Source organism: Mustela nigripes, chromosome 5 (genome assembly GCF_022355385.1).
Source record: "Mustela nigripes isolate SB6536 chromosome 5, MUSNIG.SB6536, whole genome shotgun sequence".
Lineage (NCBI taxonomy): Eukaryota > Metazoa > Chordata > Mammalia > Carnivora > Mustelidae > Mustela > Mustela nigripes.
Genome location: NC_081561.1, coordinates 145,922,713 through 145,945,901, shown reverse-complemented (window position 1 = coordinate 145,945,901; position 23,189 = coordinate 145,922,713).

Here is a 23,189-nt window from a genome sequence, read left to right as displayed (position 1 = left end):
TTTTTCATATCTTTCTTTCCTATTTTCCCATCATGCCTGCTTAGATAAAATCTTTGAAATACCCATGTCCCACCCCACCCCAGGTTTTTTCCTTGATTTTCATTTTGCAGACATAATTGAATACAGTTCAATCCTTATTAGTAGAACTTCCTTTTTGGCATGACTCTATCACTTTAAGAGCTCTAACTTAGCACTTCTATATTCCTAGATAGTCTATTGTTTTCAATCTAGATAAAGATATAGATATTGTGTGTTTTAATTTTTTTTTTTTACATCTGGAAATCTTTTGGACAGGATGATCTCTTGGTGGCAGTCCTGCTCCTTCTGAGGGTTAGAGGTGATCCTGCTGCCTGCCTGCCTGCCGGGGTACATACAAGAATTCTGGAGTCAGTCTTACATCTTTTTCCTTAGAGAAAACATGATCTTCTGATCGGAAATTGGCACTTTTTAAACAAGGATGAGCCTACGTTTGGGCTTTTCCTCATCACTTCAGAGTTAGCTTCAGGTGAATCCTTTACATTTATAGATGGAGATATTTCCTTAACTCATGGGCATTGTCCTCTGCTCTCTGTGGAATTCCTCTTTATCTTCCATATGGGTCTTTTTGTCTTCCTGGAACTTCAACTACTTGCAATCCTCTGCATTTCCTAATGATCTCATGATTTCCACCACTTATATTTTTGTACTATGAAATATTAATTTCATGTGATTCTTGAGGCCACTGATACAGGTATAAGCAATGACAGTCCCTGGCTTTATTTCTTTTACTGAATTCTTCTTTGGTAAATCATTCTAGTTTGTTTTAACTCCTTTATGTCTCTTATGATTTTCTAAATTTCCTTTCTCTTTTTTTTTTTTCCATGTTGAATACATCGTTTCTGTGATAGTTAACTTTATATGTCAAATTGGTTGCATCTCATTGCCTGGCTATGTGTCTGGCTATATCTATTTATCTGTATCTGTTATCTATATCTGTCTATCAATCATGCAGAGAGTAGATAGATGATGGTTGGAGTAGACAGAATAGATAGAGAAGAGAGTTGGAATAGATGATGATACTTGATAGAGAGATAGATAGATAGGCAGATAATAGATATAGAGAGATAGATAGATAGAGAGATGGAATAGATTGCTACAGATCTTATTGGCTCTGTTTCTCTGAAGAACTCTGACTAATATGGTTCCTCCAGCAGCCAGATTTTCCTGACTGCAGTTTGTTCCAATCTTTTTCTCTCTTGTTGCTATTAGAACCTCTTAGATGTGCTCTGGTTTTCCTCTTATGGCTCACTGAGGCTGACGTCTGTCTGCTGGACAAACTGACTGACCCTGAGAAGGAAGTCTCATAAGTTGTGAAAGGCAAAGTGTAAGTGCCCTTCTCATAGAAAACATGAAGAGGGCAGATTGACAAACACTGGAGGTGTCAAGAAAGTCTCATTCAGTTCTCTCTAGGTCATACAGCCTCCAGCCCAATTGATCAGGAAATGCTTCACCAGCCAGAGGCATAACTGCTCGACCAGGTTCAGATGGTGGCAGTGTAGACTCTGCACAGAGATTTGTTACTTCTGTGGCATGAGATTTTTCCAGAGTTGCTGGTTTTGCACATCCCATCCAAAGTCTGCCTTAGGTGTGATCCAACTTCCATGGCTCCCAACATCCCTTAGAGTCAGGGTGGACATACAGGTAAAATCTCGTCAAAGAAGGTAGGAACTATGGGCAAAATTTAGCCTCAAAATATTTCTTACATTCTTCGAGTATATTCTTTGCTATTTCTCTTAAAATTTATTATAATAATAAAAACGCGTTTTAAAAACAAGATGCGTCTTAGCATCATTCATTCATTCATTCACTCATTCAGTCATCTTTCATTCAACTGTTAAACAGACACATTGAGCAATGATTATCAACCACGTCCTGTAAGAACACAGTGTGCAGAGTAAGGAACAGGAAGGTAAGAACTGTAATACTGTGTCATGTGTCCTTTCACAACTGTAAGCTCACATTTCTAAGAAGATCCAAATGATCTTCAAACTTTCTCTTTATTTTTACATTTTCTATTGTGTTCTTTTTTTAAAATAAAAATTACTTGAAGTCTTTTTTTATTGTCATTAAAGACAACAATACTTTATTTTATTTGGAAAATCAGAACCAAATTTTTTTTTTTAAGTAGAAGCTGGAAGGAACATTGAAATTTACAACAAATTTTTGTCTTGCTTTCAGGAATCTGCTAAAAAATAATATTGAGGCATGGTTGGGGCATTCTTAGAACACTGGTACGTGTCTGATTTATTAATCATGAAATAGACCATTCAGTTAAGGATGAAAAATACTGAGCTATAATCCAGAGAATGTTGTCTATGAGAGTGGTGTTTGCTAAATTTCCTAAATGAGTGGAGTAGAAATAATTAGAACTATTTGGGAATTGACCTGGAAAAGCATTAAATCTAGGAGGTGGAGATGGGAGCAAGAGAGAAAGACTTCATACCTCCCTGGAGAGGAGCTTTCTAATTATGCAAAATGGTTCTGTGGAAAGTCATCCTTTAAGGAAGTAACATTGGATTTTGAATCTGTGTTCCTGACACAGCCAAGCAAGTTTGTATCGAAATTTCTATAACTAAAAGAAAACAAAGATGCTGGAACACTATACAGCAAACCAAGAATGTCTACTGCGACAAGCTATAGAGTTAAGCAGATACTCTTTTGGTTGAGGTACCTGAGGCAGAAACTGCAGGGAGCCATGGGCGCATGGGGTATCATTATCCCTAGGACGGCACGGACACTTGAGGAGAAACGGGCTCTCTGTCTGCCTTAATTGTAAACCAAACCATTTTCAGGATGTGAATATATTACAACCATGTAAAAGAAAAAAAAAAATAAAAAGCCAAACTCAGAAGCCAAACTCGATTGTGAAAAGTAGATTTACAAGAAAGCTAACTTTCTATGAGGGCTTCCTATCAGTAATCACAACATGTGATGAATTGAGATAAAGAATTGGAAATGACCTTTCAAAATAATAAAACAGGTTTTTCTCAAAATAATTTCAAGAAAGGATACAGAAGAATCAAACACTTAAAAAATTCTCTCTTTCTTTTTTTTTTTTAGGTTATAAAAGATTGTCTAAGATAAATGAAAATGAATACCTAATCATAAAGCTCTGAAATATTCCTGAAGCACTTTGGAGGGATAATGTAGGGTAGGATGTTTTCCGTCCCTATTACTTCAATCCTCATCTGAGCCACTGCATCATGATTTTCTGACTCCAGGTAATAATCTCTGCTGGTAAAGTGCTATGAAAACCGAATAATGACACAGAGCAGGACCTCCATAGATTAAAACCCTTGTTATGTCTTAAGCTCTGGGTCTTTAGAGAAAGCAAATTAATGATGATAGTTCTCTCCTCTTTTCTCTCCACAAATATGCCATGATTACTTTTCTCCATGTCTTCAGTATATTTAAATGTGAAATATAAAAAGTAATTTCTTTTTTTTTTTTTAAGATTTTATTTATTTGACAGAGAGATCACAAGCAGGCAGAGAGGCAGACAGAGAGAGAGGGAGAAGCAGGCTCCCCGCTGAGCAGAGAGCCGGATGTGGGGCTCGATCCCAGGACCCTGAGATCATGACCTGAGCCGAAGGCAGTGGCTTAACCCACTGAGCCACCCAGGCGCCCCTAAAAAGTAATTTCTTGATTAGTTTTGGTTTAGTCCTGTGCTCAGTGGTTTGCCTCAACGTCACACATATAGAAAACACCAAAATGTTCCTTGTATTTGTAGCTGATTACGTAGATAATTAGTTAGTAGTGTGAAAAACGAGGCAAAATGCACATTGGGTGTGGTGTATAGAGTGACACCGACATGACATTCTCATACTTGTACTCAGATCTCCTGACAACCTAGTCGGGAAGGAAAATGTGTTTAACATGAAGACGTGTATTTTCCAGGAATGAGGCCATTGTCCAAGGAAACAGTCTATCTCTGTCCAGTTGAAGGTTTGTTCAATTATTCAGTAGAAAGTAATCATAATTATTTCTTCTATATGGGAAAGAGACTGACTAGCATGAAAAGTTTAAACACTTCCATCTTTTAGTTTGCTTCTCAATTTCATAATAGACCCTGAGAAAATTCAAACATACTATATTTAAAGGTGTATACATTTGTTGAATAATTTTGAAAAGTTTCTAGTTCTAAATTCCATGCTTTGACATATTACAAAACACAATGACTTTTTTAATACTACAAACAGAAATTCATCTTAAGAGTTTTTTACTGTGAAATTACAGTGAGTCTGTTCTTTAATTCCATATTTTCAAGAAACACAAGAACTTTGCTCCTTATCTAAACCTGAGTATGAACACTTTTGTAGGCCCGTGTGGGCTACATCCTTGAGGAAGGAGTTTCCAGAAAACCACCTTACTCATGAGCTAGAGTCAGGACTTGTTGTGTTTGGAGGGCTTTTGTGTTGAATGATCAAAAAACTTAGATGCTTTTGCCAATCTGTCCTTCTAGGTTGGAGAATGTCATTTACAACGTAGAAATACAGTCAATGGATTGGATGAGGTGTTATCAGGTGTGATGGTGTAATTGTTGATGTTTTAGGATTTTGTTTGGTTCCAAAGTACTGGTGATAAGGAAATGAAAATCAAAGGGATGTCTTTTTCATTTATAGCTGGGGATGTTCTTAACTTAATGGGCAAAACTGGGAGACCCCGTTTGCCCTCAATTTAGTGAAACAATCAAATAGCAGAGCAAAGCAGAGTCTTGATCATCCTGTGCATGGACAGGGGTCTTTCATTTCATTTTCATGAAACATCTACAAGTTGCTGCTTGATTCTACAGACTCAGCACATTTCAAGTTCATCCAAAATGGGTTTAAAGGGAAGAAACACATTCTGTGGTATCTAGGCATGTTTGCTTCTGTCCATTGATTACATTTAAAGCACAAGTCCATCAGGAAGGAAGATGAATATTTTGCATAGATGTGAGAAGGGTGCAGGTCTGCATGTTGACAAGGTCATTCACGAAGTTCATTGCACTGCAACAGCCTGACAGAGCCTAGTCTTGTGCTCTGAGCTTGGAACATCAGGATGCAGCTCTTCCCTTCTTTTATCCTCATAACCATGTGTGAGTAAAAACATGCCTATAAAACAATTATGTATGAAGAACTTTCACATCTCAATAGCAAGGAACAATGGGAAAAATAAAACATTAAAAATTGTCAAGGAATTTGAACAAATGCTTCATGAATTAGAAGAAACAAATGACAAATTACTAAACAAAAAGTTGATGTATATTATTAGTCATTTGGAAAATGCAAATTTAAAATGACCCTTAGAAATATCTAGAAGCCATCTGATAATACCAGTCACCGGAGAGGAAGTGGAACAATAAAACTTGTTTATATTGAGAACTTGAGAAGCATAATGATACAGTCACCTTAGCAAAAAAAAATGGACAATTTCTTATAAAGTTAAAAATGATCTTAACAAAATGAGTCACTGCCGGCTGTTCACCCAAGACAAATGTAAGCACATATCCACACAAAGACCTGTGTGTGAATCTTTACAAAACCCTATTCATGATTGCCAAGAAGAATAAAAAAGCCACATTTTCAGGGTGAATGAATGAATAGGTAAACAAATTTGGGATACATTTATGCTGTGGAACACTGCTTAGCAACAAAATGGAAAAAATTACTGAGGCACACAATCACATAAATGAATCTGAAAAACATTATGCTACGTGGAAAAGCTTCACAAAAAAGGATCCATACTCAACTATTTTGCAGAGGCAAAAGGAACCAAAACCAGGCACGTGGTTGCCAGTGTTGGGGACAGAAATAAGTGACTGCTTACAAAGGAAAACAAGAAGTGCCCATGGGGTGAAGGAAATGGCCTGTGTCTTCCACTTGTTGGTGGTTAGCGACTGTGTCATCTTTGTCAAGTCTTATGAACTGTAAACCTAAATAGAGTAAATTTCATTGTATTGTAAATGTACATCAATATATGCATATATATCATATATACATATATGCATATACACATACATATGATGTGCATATATATGTGTGCATACATGTATTTTTGTACCACCTTTAAGCCATTTCACCCTTGAATGAAGGTGGTTGAAAAGCACGAACTTTCAATTATAAAATAAGTAAGTCCTGGGGGGATGTAATGTATATCATGGTGACTGTACTTAATAATATTGTGTTGAATGTTTGAAAGCTGTTAAGAGAGTAGAGCTTAAAAGTTCTCATTGTGAGAAAAAAGAATTGTAACTATGCGTGATGATGGATGTTAAATGAAACTTACTGTGGTGATCATTTTGTAATATATACAAATATAGAATAGTGTTATATACCTGAAATAACACAATGTTATATGTCAGTTATATCTCAAATAAGAATATAAACGCAGATTTTTTCACATATATATGAATGACTAGGTCAGTGTTTCTCAAATGCACATACGAAGTTTCAAGGCATCTTACTAAAAATGCAGATTATGAAACAGATCTGGGGTGGGGAGTGTCCTGAAATTCAGCATTCTAACAAATTCTCGGATTATGTCTATGATGCTAACCCATGGGCCACTCTTTGAGTACCAGGAGATTAGGTCTGGTACAATTAAGGTTGGATCATTATCTGTGGAGTTAAAAACAATTAAAATATAATTGGCATAAATTATAACCCATAATTTAGAAAAGATCTTAGAATCTTTGAAAGAGGAAATGCTTCCCCAGGAGCCGTATTTAACTTAAACCATCCCATGAGGTACCGTCTGTGAGAGAGGGCTTCGTGGGTTTAGCCAAAGGTCTATGGAATTCAAGTTAGTCGATCTCGATTTATATAAACCTTCTTAATGTCAATAGGATCTAAATTTCCAAGATTTTATTCATAAAAGCCTTGTGAAGTTTTGTGCTCAAATCCAGTCTCACTACAAGATATAATGAAGACAAGATTTATTTTTATGTCTGGACTTTTGGAGGTTGTAAATATTTTTAATAAGAATTGAACTACTTGGCCACTGAGCAGCCAGTACGTCACTGAGCAGCCTGGACATTACAGTTCAGCCCTTGCTCTGATTCATCCTCCAAGGACAGTTTTGATTGTGCTTTGTTTTAAATCAGGCCACAGAAAATTAGTAGGGAAGATGTTTTTTGTTATCCATTAATGCAGGAAAACTTTTACAGGGTCAAGTCATATTCCATTTTAATTTTCCTTCATTTAGCTGATTGTAAAATGATACCTTTGCAAATTAATATACTAGACAACAGGATGTAAGTGACTTAGCATAAAGTTATATCAGAATGTTAATTTTACTTGATCTTTGAAATGCTAATAAGAATATAGTCAAAGTGCTTGCATGAAATAAGAAAGATAATTTCTTCCTAGGGGGACAGTTATGAATGCATCTTGTCCTATATATTTATTTTCTAAATTGCGATGCTTTATGAATAAGATATGTTTTTAAATATACTTTATTTGTTCTTTTATTAATGGTAAAGATGGAAGTAAGGAATCCATAAAAACAAAAATACCACCAAAATAGTTCCTTTATATCTTGATGGCATTTTGCTTCCACACAATAAAAGTAAACTTAGTATTTCTAAGTATTTTGTTCTTCAATCTTATCTCAGAATTTGTTCATTTTTTCCAGTATCCAAATTTATTCTCAGATAATCTTCATAAAATATATAAAACTAGGGCCTAACACTCAATATCATGTACGGAGGGAGTGAGGGTCAAGAATGATGACCTTCACTAGCTGCGGGAAATATGTCAGACTCAGCCTTTCAAGACAGAGGTCATTAGGAAACTCTTTTTAACACAAAAATCTATCAAAATCAGTCAGTACTTTATATTGCTCAATGGCAAAAAACATTATTATCCCTAAATTGTATCTTTATAACCGTAATTTGCTCAATTGATTTGAATACTGAAATGTCCTAATGGGTACTTTATGGAATATTTTATTGGAGAAAATCGGATTGGCACTTAATTCTTGTTCATCAGTAAATAAGCAACTATACTGCCTATTGTTGGAGAGGAATGGGAAGGTATTGACTTCGCTTTCTGCCTGAAGTATATTTACTAACTGATTTTTTATTGAGTTTGTGTTTTTGATTTCTCCACATGAGCTGCTGACAACCCTACAAAAATGTAAAACTCTGTCTTAAATCATCTTTGGCTCCCCAGATAAACACCTTAGCTCATTACTAAAAAAAAAAAAAAAAAAAAAAAAAGTCTGCTTAAAAAAAAAGAAAAAAAGAGAGAGAGAGAGAGATACTGTATCTCTTCAAGATGCACGACTGAAATAGAGTATTATAAAATGTATCTACTGCCATGGCTGAGCCAGTCCAATTTAATCAGAGCAGAGGTCATGCCCCTTAACAGGAAACGGAGCATCCAGGCTTAGCTGGTGTCACGTCTCATCAGTGACTCGAGGTGTTCGTCAATACAAGATTAGACACCTCTAAAAAAAATTGACAAGAATGGTTGTTGATAGCTTGGTGGTGACACTATTTCCTGAGACTTTTTTAATGGACACCATTTGAAAGGGGTTACTACTTCTAAAATACAGAACGTAAAAGCCCCCGGCAGGGACAATAGAAGCTACCTCATTTCTTTAGTTCCTGTGCCAATTGAATGTTTCAGAGTTGCAGATTTTTAACCACTTAGGAAAGTATGAGAAAACTCTCCTTCCCATCAAAGACAAAACAAAAAGGAAACATCACACACACACACACACACACACACACACACGTGCCTATGCTCAGGGCCTGGTACAAGCACATGGCCTAGAAAACTTACCTGCCTCTTTACCAACTTTTCCTTTAATAAATGTATTTCATGAGTGCTCAAAAATTTCATGGAGTTAGTGCTAGAGTATAAAAAAAGATCTGTGTTCAAATCATAGATTCTCAGAATTACTGGGTTGGAAATAATTCTGGAACTTTCCATGTGAACCTTGATTATCTTCCATCATGGTGTCTCAGCTATGTTGGATTCCAGGAATCTTGGGAGTAGCACATTCCTTAACTTGGTAACGATGTCAATAAGAAGTTTCTTAGATTCAGTCAAAATGCACCTTCCCAAAATTCTAACTTGCATTTCTTTACCAAACCTAGCCTGGGTGGGAGACCTTCTTCTTAGGACTACACAAAAAAAACAATTTCTTTATATGCAACACTCTTTCATATTTTGTATTTTCCCCAAATCTTCTTTTCTGAAAATGAAACTTATTTCAACAGCTTCAGATATCATAATTTTGCACTGCTTCATCATTTGGTGTTGGTAATTTAAAATCACTCCAGAGGGGCACCTGGGTGGCTCAGTGGGTTGGAGCTTCTGCCTTTGGCTCGGGTCATGATTCCGGGATACTCAGATTGGACCCCACATCGGGCTCTCTGCTCGGCAGGAAGCGTGCTTCCTCCTCTCTCTCTCTGCCTGCCTCTCTGCCTGCTTGTGATCTCTCTCTGTCAAATGAATAAATTAAAAAAAAATATTAAAAAAAAACAACAAATCACTCCAGAGGGGTGCCTGGGTGGCGCAGTGGGTTAAACCACTGCCTTCAGCTCAGGTCAAGATCTCAGGGTCCTGGGATCGAGCCCCGCATTGGGCTCTCAGCTCGGCAGGGAGCCTGCTTCCCCCCACCCCTGCCTACTTGTGATTTCTGTCAAAGAAATTAATAAAATCTTTAAAAAATCATTCCAGGGCGCCTGGGTGGCTTATTTGGTCAAATATCTGCCTTCAGCTCAGGTCATAATCCCAGGGTCTTGGGATTGAGCCCCAAGTTAGGCTGTCTGATTAGTAGGGAGTCTGCTTCTCCCTCTGCCTCTGCTCTCCCCCTGCTTGTGCTCTCTCTCTCTCTCTCTCCAATATATAAATGAAATCTTTTAAGAAAATAAAATAAAATACTTCCAGTTTTTCTATCTTCGTCTTCATGTGCTCTCCAGTAACAATCACTGGGGATGCCAGAGTTTCTAGGAAAATATTCACAATTAGTGCTTTAAGTCTTCTCAATGAGCTGATGACTAGAGCTTCATCTCCTAAGAAGGATGGATTGCCCTTTGGAAAGAACCAGGATAAGGATTATATTTTACAGATAAAACATTGCATCCCTTTGATGTATGTAATATTGTGATTCACTCACTCCTTCAAGTTTATCCATTCATTCTTTCATTCACCACTAGAGAATGCTAAGAGTTGTACAAGGACATATGCTATGTTTGCAAAAATCTGTAAAGAGGAATCATTCATCAATCCTGGTGCCAACAGATCACAGTCATTAAGAATCATAGAGTGTACCCTAGAAGTAAGATGTGTAGTGTCGATGGTGTGTGTGCTGGTGTCAATGGCTTTAGAGGTGATTGTCAGTCATTACAGTTGTGATGACCAGCATCTGTATTTGGAACCGAGGAACTAGGTGTGGTTATTTCTCTTTCTTTGGAGTTTCTTACCAGGACATACTTGTTCGACCTTTTCTTAAAGACATAAATGCGAAACACAAATCTGAAACTCACATATCTGTCAAAGTAAATCAGGAGGGCATGATTCAGATTCTATCCTAAAGCAGCTCTACTAAGAAATTATTGTAAAAAATTTAATGCCCAGGTTTTAAAAATTCTAGTGTTAGTTGTGAGAGTAGAAGTATGAAATGGGTATAGCCCTCGACTCTGCTTTCTTTAATGTGTGAAGATAATGACGTTGGTGTCCATGTTTCATGGAAATGGATGATGGCATTCACTATTGATCTCTGGACAGCTTGAGAACAATATTATAATAATCCATACCAGTCAGCTTGACCTTTTACTGATTTGGCTTTTAGCTTGAGTGGGAGGAAAACGGAAGAATAAAATAAAGGTTTGTATGTGAGTGAAGTATAACGCAGGAACTGTCGCATCCCTGGACTTTATTATTATTTATCATTAAAGCCGTGATCCATCAAACCATTAATCTCATTATTGACTTGTAAATCAGGAGGACAGGCCATCAAGAAGCTTCAGACACTCTGCTCTGCAATGAACTTTAAGCATTTTTCAAGGTCCTTATATGAAAATGGACCTTAAAAGCAATAATGGAGTTACAGTATCTGTTGCAGATCTATACCACCTCTGTAAAGGTTTCCAGGATTTTCCAACTTGTAATCAATTTCTCCTTCCCTCATATTGAGCCTTTGCTACGGGTCACACAATACAATCACAGAATGTTAGACTGTGAAGGCTCAAACAATTAAGTGACAACCAATGACACAAAGCTTGTTAGGGAAACAGAGACCTTTTTAGAACATCTGTCTCCTCCACTAGATTATAGCTACTGGATATTCAACCCGGGTGTCTCAGCTATCTCTCTGTAAACCTGCACTTCATATCACAGAACACCAGTGAATAGGATGTCCACGTGAGAAGAGCAGATCAGGGGAGGAGCAGAGAATTCCAGTTAAGACAGGTGCATAAAAGCAGCGGAAAATCATCAGTGCACACTCAGGGTTATTTAATTAAACATTTTAAACTATCTCCATGTTCATGAAGAATATGTGAAGAAGTCACATGGCTGCTTATTCTGTTGACCTCTAAACTGTACATCTGTGCGATCACCATCATCACCATCATTTTTGAGTCTCAAAGATGTCATGTGTCTCTACAGAGCAGATGTATAATAAGCACAAAGCAGTATTGCATAGTGTCTAACAGCTCCTCCCATCATCCCAGATTCAAACCCTGGCTCCCTCTGTTACTCGGGGCTCTCATATTACAACTTTAGGCCTCATTGGTAAATGAAAATAGGAATACTCTCTATGAAAGAATCCAATATTAGAGCAAACATTACTATGAAACAATCGTGATGATTGTGTGTTAATCAAAAACTAGACTTAATACCAAAAGCATGACCCATAAAAGAAAAACAAAGAAAAATTGGGCTTTGTCAAGATTTAAAACTTTTGTACATTAAGATACACTTAAGGGAATGAAAAGATAAGTCATGGACAGGGAAAAAACTAGGATGGTTATAATCAAAAGCATGGAATGCACCTATTGCTGGTGAACATGAGGGGAAGGTGGAAACTGCATATTCCAAGTAGAAACGTGAAATGTTACAGATGCCTTGGAAACATTGTGTGTCCATTCTTAAATAAGTTAAACATAAATTACCACAAGAACAAGCAATTCCACTCCTTAAAATTGACACAGAAATGCAACAGCATTATTTATAACAACCCCAAGCTGGAAACAACTAAGTGTCCATCAACTAGTGAATGAATAAAAAAACTTTGAATACATGCCATAATGTGGATCAACCTCAGAACCATTGCAATAAGTGAAAGTCATAGAAGCCAGAAATAAAAGGTTATATGAATGGATTATGAATCAATTCACAGAAAATATATAGAAAATGCAAATTTATAGACAGAAAGTAGATCAATCCCTGTCTTGAGTCTGGATAGGTAGTGGGTAATAACTACAAACAAGTTTGAGGCAATGTTTTGAAATTTTCTAAAACCATATTGTAATATATGCACACTGTGATTTTACTAAAATAATTTAATTATATACTTAAAATGGGTGAGTTTTATACTATGTAAAGTATCAATCAGTAAAGCTCTCAAATAAGGACACCTGGGTGGCTCAGCTGGTTAGGAGGCTGCCTTCAGCTCAGGTCATGACCCCAGGTCCTGGGATGGAGCCCCACATAGGGCTCCTTGCTCAGCTAGGAGCCTTTTTCTCTCTTTGTCTGCCTCTCCCCTGCTTGTGCTCTTTCTCTGTCTCTGACAAATAAATAAAAATGTTTAAAAAAATAAAGCTCTCAAACACACATTAGTGGGAAAAGGGTAAGAAAACTACATGAAGGTAGTTTTCTCTGAGAAAAGATATTCTCTCTGAATGTCTATTAAAGCTCTCCAAAATAGGAACATACACATGATATAACTAATAACAACAAAAACAAAATGCTATAGAATTTATGAGGATTTCACATTAATTAAGATGTTATATGTAAATTGCCTTGCCCCAATACATGTTATATATAAGGTATTTAATAAATGTGAAATTGCTATTATTTAAATATTACAATAATCATTTGATATGCATATATGTACAAGCATATTTATATACAGTTAATTATATTGCAATTGATTTAATTTTTGTCTCTTAGTTCCAAACTGATTTTTGTTGCCGCTCAAATGTAATTCACAAAATTATGAGTTTTCATTCATTCAAATTATCTGTTATTTTTAATTTTGAATAAATTATTTTCTGATAAATGCTCTTCTTCTAGAATATGTTTTCCATTATTATTTTGAAATAAATGATTGCAACAAAACTGGGAAATGTTTAGGGATGCTTTGAATGGTTGAAGAATAATAAAATAATAAAATTAGAATATTATCAGTAATTTACCAGCTGCTTGCTTCTTGCCAATCCCAGCTGATAGTGTTCTTCCTAGAAGTAACTGTTATCCTAATCCTTGTGTTGCTTATCCTCGTCTTTCTCTATAGCTTTATCAGGTGTGTGTGTGTGTGTGTGTGTGTGTGTGTGTGATTAAAAGACATACTCTTTAGTCTTGATTTTGAACCACATGTAAATGGAATCATACCATATGTATTTTTCTGACTCTTCACTCAACATTACATGTTTGAAATTAGCATGTTTTAGGTAGTCAGTCTGTTTTTATTTTCACTGGTGTTAGAAGACTTTTGAATGTGTACTTGGCAATTCTTTATTTATTAGATAGACCACGTAGGTTGCTGCAGGTTTACACTAATAGATAATGTTGCTATCAACATTACATGTCTTTTGGTGCATATGTACAAGCATCCATTCAGCTGCTGGAGTGTAGGATGAGCACATGCTTGCATTTATATGTTAATGTTAATAATTTTCCAGTTTGTGTGTACCACTGGCACTTCAATTAGCAATGCATGTAAGGTCTTTATTGCTCCAAATCCTCACCAACATCTGCCACTCCTGAGGATGTGGAATGGTAACCCACTGTGTTTCTGATTTGCACTTTTCTGATTATTGATAAATTTAAACATATTTTCTCACGTTGATAGACTATATACTTTCCTTGTCATGAAAGTTTATTTCTAGGTAATTAATATTGAGGAAGCAGCTATTCAAATATTTTACTTAAATATTTTCTTGTGTATTGTTGATACCTGAAATACATTCTTTTGAACCCTATTATGTAGAATCTTTGTTAATTTCTCTTATTGATTCCATTAATTTATTTGTAGAAATTTGTTGATAGAAAATCTAGGATTTTCTATAGAGATAAGTATATTCTACTTAAGAGAAAAGGATAGATCAATACAGACGTTTGCTTTCTATTTCTTTTACTTTTCCTGTCCCTGTGATTTCTGGCACAGGCTATGCCACACAGGTCAATGAGAAATAGAAGTGGTGGTACATGCACTCCATGCCAACCACAGTTTTAAAGAAAATGGAAGTTTGCTGGTTTACATGTGATTTTTCCAAAACAATAGGAGGCAGAATCACCGAAGTAGAATAATGATTTTTAGCCAAAAAGGAACCTGCTCTCAGTTGGTTGCTGCATTAGCTGCAGAAGCTGTGATGGCTCCAAATGAGATTTGAACAAATTCTGCAGAGAGGCAGACCATGTTTGAATAAAATGTATCTTTAAAGTAATTTTGCTTATTTTCACTTTTTAAATGTGACTCCTACTTTTAATGCACATATGGGGCTACATTTGTAGCTCACAGGACATCTCTGTGAGAGGAAGCTCCAGCACAGCCCGGTGGTCAGACTGAAGCTGATCTGTAGCAGAGATCACAACTGGAGCAGCTCTCCTGTCCTGTTTCCCCAATCCTTGCTCACACAGGTGCATTCCTCAAGAAAGTTACTTCCACAAGATCTGTCTTTGGTTCTCCTTCTAGGTAGGGAACTTGATCAGGGACTACTGCTGTCAGAGAATGTCCTTGGAGGCAGAACTTGCAGTGCAACTGTGGAGTATGGGTGCCCACTGGCCCCAGGGACTTTGTCCCTGCTGTTCCTGGAGTGCTTGCACAGAGCAACTGCTGAGATTTTCACTTTGGAGAACCGGCATGGAGCACATATGGAAGGGGATGCCCATAGGACATCTCACACATCTCCCACAGAGAGCAGAAACTATGAGAAAGACAGAGTTGGGTGGCTGTTGCTAAGTGCCAATGATTTGTGGGAAAAGAAAAAAAAAAAAAGTCTGGCTGACAATGATCAAACAACAAAAGAATGAAACATTTTCAAAGACTTGGACTCTGAGAAACAAACAGGGTTTTGGAGGGGAGAAAGCGGGGGGGTGGTGGTGGTGGTGGGTATTAAGGAGGGCACATATTACATGGAGCACTGGGTGTGGTGCAGAAACAATGAATCTTGGAACACTGGAAAAAAAAAAAAGAGAGACTTGGTATCATGCTAGCCATATCCTCTAAAGCAGTGCAGTCAATTCTGAACACTGTTACAAAAAATGAAAAACCAAAAATAGGGATGGAAATTAATGAATGTTTTTTCAATCAAAAGAAAATAATAAAATACATGGTGATTATAAGTGAATCAAATAAACAGACATATCAATATACATGAAGTTTAGATGAAATATTATATTTAAGGGAAAGAAGAAAGAATGGAAATCAGTGACCTAAATGGTCATCTTAAAAAACTAGAAGAAAAAAAATAGCAAGAGAAAATGTAGTGATTCCCAATATGTAAATCTAATGTAGAAAAAAAAATTATGACATACAAAACAAAGAGATAATGTAAGTAGCAATGGTACCAATAAATATTTGGGCATGCAGTCAAGAAAAAAAAAAGATAAAGACAAACATTCAAAAATTGGGAATTAGAAAAGAGAAAATAAATTCAAGTCCCTTTCACATTAATATAAAATTGGAGGAACAACATTATTGTATAAAGTAATTAAAAACTTAGATATTATGAAAAAATTCAAAGAAAAAATACAAATTTCTTAATCTGAGACAAAAATATAGTACATCTGAACAGTTCTTTAACCACTGAATTTATCATAATCTTTACTACAGATAAAATTCCAGGTTTCATTGAAACCTTTATTTGAAGGTATTAACAAATATTTTTTTTTTTTGTTTTGAAAAAAGAGTTCCAAGATTTAACGAATCTTCCAATGCATAGAAAAAACAATGAGCACTCAGGAATATATTTTCTATGCCCTGCAGGAGAATGACAACAGGAACTATCAAGAATAATATGAAAAAGAAAATTAATAGACTAAATATCAGTTATGAACATATGTGTGAAATCATAGAAAAAATGAGCAAAGTGAACCTAAAGTAAAATAAATGAAGAAAATAATAAAGAGGAGAGCTGAACCAACAAGATAATTAAAAAAAGGAAATTCACAAAGTCAAAAACTTCTTTTCTGTAAAGAGCAGTTAGTAAGTCTCATGGGTTGATAAAAAGAGCACACATATCACTAAAGTTAGGAATTAAACAGGTGTGATCGGTGGTGCAGGTTTCACATACATTAAAATGATAAAAACAATGTTGTGAGCAATTTTATTCATTAGAGTCAAACAGTTAAATAAAATGTATTGTCCTTGAAAAATACGAATTACCAAAATTGACACTCAATGAAATGGAATCTGAAAAACATTGGGTCTATTAAAGTAATTACTTTACTATTCAGCAGGAAGAAGTTACAGAAGATGAGACCTTCCACCTTCAATTTTTAAAGGATTGAAACCACAGTTTTACATCTTATTTACTGCTGAAGTGAAGTATTTACACGTACTTTGGAATTTAAGGTACAACACAGGATTCTTAGGCAATGTAGAAAAAAGAAAGGCAAGACTTTTTCCCATGTGACTCCTAATTCTCAGTTGAATATTCCTCTTGAAGATCTAATTGCCTTTATTAAATGATTCATGAATCAGGCAGCACCTCATCTAGCAAGTAGAGAGGCAATTCAAGTTGTACAAAGTGGAAGGTTTTTGGTTTTGTTTTATTTCAGCAAGAAAAATCTATCTAAACTCTTAAACCACCTACTGAACAAATGCACATATACAACATAAACAGCTTACCAACACAAAAAGATAAGGTTAAGGGCATCACATATGCCAGTGAACTGAGAGCAACTGTTAATTTGCGAAGTCAGATGTCAGCACTTTTTCTTTTGAACTGATCTTGTACATAGAAATGTGATTTCTAAACAAGCAATAACCTGAACACAAAAAAGAATGCACAGAATGTTGGAAAGGATGCTGGAGTCGAGCCATTCCATGTGCATGGCAAGTGTAAGAACTAAATAAATATTTGTTGAATGCCTTCTGAGATTACAGGTTGTGAACAAAAACATTTGTAACTTACAGCTAATTCAACGAACGTTAAAAAAAAAACTGGACGTTCAGGGGGCTGAGTATTTCATAAAACCAAAGAATCAATGTTGATAAATGGTACTCAGAAAAATGATGAGTACTCTTTTGGCAGAGTATGTGCTGTGTGAGTATTTACAGTGTAAGGTTTTTACTGATGAAGAGTGGAGCAAAAATGTTCCTAGCAAAAAGATTGTTTCAGAGGAGGCTGTTTGCTAGGGGAAAAGTTGGGCGTCTTATCATACAGATGACTTTGTCTTTATTTGGATAATGGAAAAGACCCAAGTGACAGACTCATTGGTGCTGGAGGAAACAGAAGTTTCCCAGCTGGCTGTTGAGGCCACATTTCTGGGGGACGTCAAAGTACACTTAGACTGGGTATAAACCCCTGGTTTGGGAACTCAGTCTAAGTGACAGCATTTGGGGTTATGGTTTTCTTTCCTTTTTCTTTTTTGACAATTTCTTCTTTTGGTCAGACTCTCAGTTTAACTGAGATGTGATTGACTTTAAGGCATTACTGATCCCCTCAGCTAGAGTTCTGCAATTCACAGAATTTGTTGCTCCCTTGTGAATATTTCTCTATTTTTAAAAGATTTTTATTTATTTATTATTTGACAGAGAGAGAGAGAGACAGTGAGAGAGGGAACACAAGCAGCGGGGAGTGGAAGAGGGAGAAGCAGGCTCCACACCATCAGGGAGACCAACATGGAGCTCGATCCCAGGACCCTGGAATCACAACCTGAGCCAAAGGCAGATGCCTAATGACTGAACCATCCAAGCACCCCAAATATCACTCTTAATAGGACTCAAAATTGTCTTCCTATTAATTCATTTCTATTTCTCCTTATTTTTTCTGCAAAAGAGTCAATTACACATTTTATTGGTATTTTTATTTTATAATAATTCACTTAAAATTATAATATAAAATAAAGTATTTAAAATTAAAATATAAAATAAGGTATAATCAGGATTAAATAGGAATGCAAAATTGATAAAATATTCTTTTTATTTAGACTATGAGAAAAAAAAACAGAAAAATCAGTGGGAAGTAAGTTGATAATACAAAAATTAATGTAACAGACAAATTAAATCTACATTATACAGAAACATAATAAGAAATATATAAGAGAAAATAAAAGTTGTACATAGTTGATGAAAATTTTGTTCTTAATCTTCATTTCCATTTTTCGAGCATATTGCTCTTAAGTTGGCTTCTAACTTTGAAACTTTGACATTGAAATTGAAATTTAAGGACACAATAAACGGCTTTTATTGAGTGCCATTTATTCCATTAACTTAGCTACATATTTCCCAGAGTTTCCTAGTGATGTTTATGTGTCGCAAGTAACACAAATGGCACAATTACAGGTAGACCTGAAGCTCTTCGAACATAACCAAGGCAGTGGGCACAAGTGTTTTTCTCTACCACGAAGTTAGCTGGATCTGAATGCGATGTACCAGGCAGGCTCACTCTGTAAGTACACATATTCTAGGTGATTAATTTACCTACATTTCTTAGATGAATAGGATTATAATCTCTTTGCTGGTGAGAGCCTTTGCCCTAAGAGATGCACGGAGGCCATGTAAGCAACAAAATGAAAACCCGAGTCATGGCAGTCACTCTCCAGTAGTGACTTCGTTTAGGTCTTTTGGTTTCTGTCTGTTCTTCAGGAGATACGTGCTATCATCAGCTTCTCCTTGGAAAGAGAGAAGAGTTAATCTTCTATTAGGTGTAGATGCAGAGCAGTCATATTTTGCCTCTAATTTTAGCTCTGTTGCAAATAAAAGGACTGAAATGGATTAGATCCCCCAAATTATCACCTTTATAAATTAGAACATCTTTACCAGGCATTGAAAGGCCATATGGTGATGGAGCTGTATGAATTTACTACATCACTTAAGTTGCTGATCATGTAACTTCTCTAAGAAGAACAGTATTTTAGAATGTGCTTTAATATCTAACTGAAAGGATATTTGCATTTGACTAATTACCTTCCTCTCTAGTAAAGTATTTCACATGGTTTGAATCTGTCTAGTCACAAAACTGGAATCAATTCCCTGTGCCGTGTTCCTGTTTTTGTATCTACTCACTCTGTGGGGCTCTTCCAGGGAGAAAAGACCCTGACCAGTTGTCAATGGGGATATACACAAGAACCAAGCCAATTAATTTTCATACAAAATGCTTCTGTTGGTTTCCCTTAAACATTTAGGTATCCACAAAAAAAAAAGGGAAATTAAAAAAAAAAGTGTGTGTGTGTGCGCACGCACACACACCCCCATGCAGAATTTTGTTCTCACATCACTCGCATTTTAAACATGTTGGCAATCCTTACCTGAAACCTGAGAATCTTGTGTCTGGGCTCTTGCAGGCAAATACGTGACTAGGTAAGTTCTCCCACAGAAAAGAGAAAGACTGTAAAAGAGAATACACCATACTCTCGCCAAATTTTCCTTAAGTATACAGAAGAAATCTGAAGGACTTTTGGGTTCAAGGTTTATTTTCTAATCTGATGAATATTAAGGACTCTGCGCCATCATCTATTGCTTTAACAAACCACTGAAAGTCACAGTGGCTTAAAACAGTAACCAGTTATTTCCTCACAAATCTGTGAGTCAGAAATTTGGGTTGGGATCTGCTAGATGATTCTTCTTCTGGTCTCTCCTGGGCAAGTCCTAAGACTGGAGACTTCAATGGTTCACTTGGGACAGGAAGGTCTGATTTGTTTTCACTCAACACCTGGCAATTAAAGTCCACTGTCAAGTGTGGACTGTGGTTCTTCTCCATGTAATGAGACTGGCCTTTCTTTCTGAGGGCTGCGTTTTAAGAGAGTGAAAGCAGAAGTGACAATGTCTCAGAATTTGTGCATTCTATTGCTCAGAGCAAGTTTAGATTCAGGCACTTGACTCCATCTCTTGGTGGGAGAGGGAGAAGAAAGCTCACATTGTAAAGGGATATGAATGCAGGAAGTGTGATTCTTTGGGGAGCATTATTGCAATAATTTATCCAGACCTGCTTTCCAGAAATAGGTGCATACACATGGATGAAAGAACTCCATAGACCACATCCATGGATCTTAGGTAAAGAATCTGCTCTGGACAAAAGTGAGGTTAGAGGAGCAACACTCTTTTCATAAATGATTGGTTAGTGGTACTCAGTAGTTATCATGGAAGCTAAATTTACTAATCCTCACAAGATATGATACTTTATTTATTGTTATCTAAAGGATACCACAAATCTTTGCCTGCAAGTTTCATGACATTGAACAAATGTCAGGAGAGATTTTGGCCAGTTCCAAGCTACTAGCAGCCAAGTGTGGGTCTTGGCACAGTTGTGCTTTTTCTTGTTTGTGGTAAAACAAAGTTCATGCTTGGGAAATAAAACATCTCATAGATAGAAGTACCATGGCCATGCAGCTGCCAAATTACACGTAACATGCGATTCCATGCCTTATTTCAAGTTCTACTAAAAACCACGTCTCTTGTCTCAGACTAGTTATAGTTTTAGCTAGTTTTTAAAGCATGAACTAAACACATGAAAATTTCACTTCAGATTTGTTGCTAGATTATTCAAATATCCTTTATGGATTTTAAGAAAACATATGATAATGACCTTAAAATTAACCTGGACTATTTCCTCAGTACTATGAATACCAAATATTTCCTTTAGATCCTATAATATATTTTAGTATTAATAAATATACCAGACAGCTTAGTTTCCATATGTATATGTGTATATATATGTATATATGTCTGCATAAATATATTTATTAATATATTTATATTATATACATGTTTATCATATATATTCAAATGGTAATACACTTTGGGGCAAAACAAATCATGAAGTTCATGAAGTAAAAATTAACCCTCTTCCTCCCAGAATTACAGGCAATTTTACATTTCTGTCTATCCTTTCATAAAATGTTGGAACGCATTAATTTCTGCATTTAATTTTTATACTCACATTCCCACTTAAATGATGTTTTTGCAACAGAATGCATGGTTTAATAATTTTCAACAACTTATCTTTTTAGTCAAGAATATTTCTAGGAGGTCTCTTAGAGTAGCAAACTTAGATTTATTTCATCCTTTTGAGCATTTGCAGAGTATTTTATTGCATACATACTGCAGTTTATACAAGGTGTGCTTCGCTACTAGCTTTTTAAGTAGTTTTCAGTACTTTGCAATGATGGTAAACACCCTGATGCATCTTTCTCTATACCTGCAAGTTTCTGTTGGCTACATAGTTGGAAGTGAGACTGCAGTTAAATACTATGTATATTTTAAGCTTTGGTAACTATGGTTAATAGTATGTACATTTTACATTTTTGATAACCATGGTCAGATACGTTTCAGCAACCCCTATTTTTCCCTGGACTATTTGAAGTCCTTCTTTACACCTAATGAAGATAAACATGAACTGTATCTAACTTCTTGATTCCTGAGAATCTACTAGTTTCCAAAGATCCCCATTTTTATTTCATTGTTATAGATTCAATTAAGAGTAAGAATAAGTAAATTTCCAAAGTTTTAAGCACTTGAGTTTCCTAATTAGGAGACAGTTTGTTCCTAACCATTGCCTAGTTCACTACTAGATTTGCTATTAGGTTTTCTTCATATTGATTATCTCATAAGCCATCATCGTCCACTCGCTGAAATGCTCACTTCCCTGTCTTATTCTACTATTCCTATATGCATGCAGATTTGTTTGCAGAACATCTAGTTTCATTAATATAATGATATATTTCCACAAACTGGTACTATCTTTTGAAAATACTGTGGACTAATACCTCACATATCTTGTAGATAATGTTTTAGCCTGCTCCTCTCAGGTTCCAGAATCTTCCTAACAATTAAATCGTGCTTATTACGCTCTAACACTTTATAGTCAGCCTGCCAATTCCAGAAAAAGTGGCAGTAGAAAATATAGCAATGGATTAAAAAAAAAAATTAGGATGGGTTATTGTTATTATTTCTTACAAAATGCAGCCTTCTTGTTCAAACGTAAGAATGCTTTTACATTTACTCAAATTTTGTCTCATGCAGCTTTATAGATTTTTTTTATTTCTAATTTCTTTGTCTTTACTGAAAACTAGGTTTCTTAGGTATAATTTATATTGTTGTATGTAGATGTTGACTTTTGTATATTAATTTCTAACAGTCTGTTTGATGTTATCTTGTTATAAGTAATTTGTAACTGATAAAATTCAGCTTTTCCATTATACATAGAAACAGATCAGAGGAAAAAATGAAATTTTATTTTCTCTTTTCATGATTCACCACATTACTTTTGCTTGTATAATGTCCCCGATGTGTCTTTTACAGCTGATGAACCAAACTGTTGTCAGCGTATGTACTAAAATTGTTTCTCAGCGGACTATGGTGGTTTCCAGTGTTTCATGTAATGTATGACATAGACTTCTGTATTGAAGAATATAGAAAGAAAGTAGACTTTTTATTAAGAATTCCCTTATTTTGTGAAGAAACGATCAGATGTCTCCCTGTCTTTGGATCTATTAAGAGAGTCCAGTTTTTACTAGGTTCTCAAATAGACTGAATCATCCTTGAAATCCTGGAGGGAAGTAGTCTTACTGATTTATGCCTGCAATGGTCTGCAGCTTCCCTTTCAGTTTTCTCTTTTAGGACTTTATGGAAGTGTTATATTTGCTACATAAAAGAAGCTTAGTAGTTAAATGTTCCTTGAAGTTTTGATAGAGTCCACTTGTGAAATGGAATAGACCTGCATTTTCTAACACCTTCTACATTTCTTACATGGTGATTGATCACTTCAGATTACACAAAGCAATCACTTGTGTTAGGCTATATTTGCCCAGAAAATTTCCCGTTTC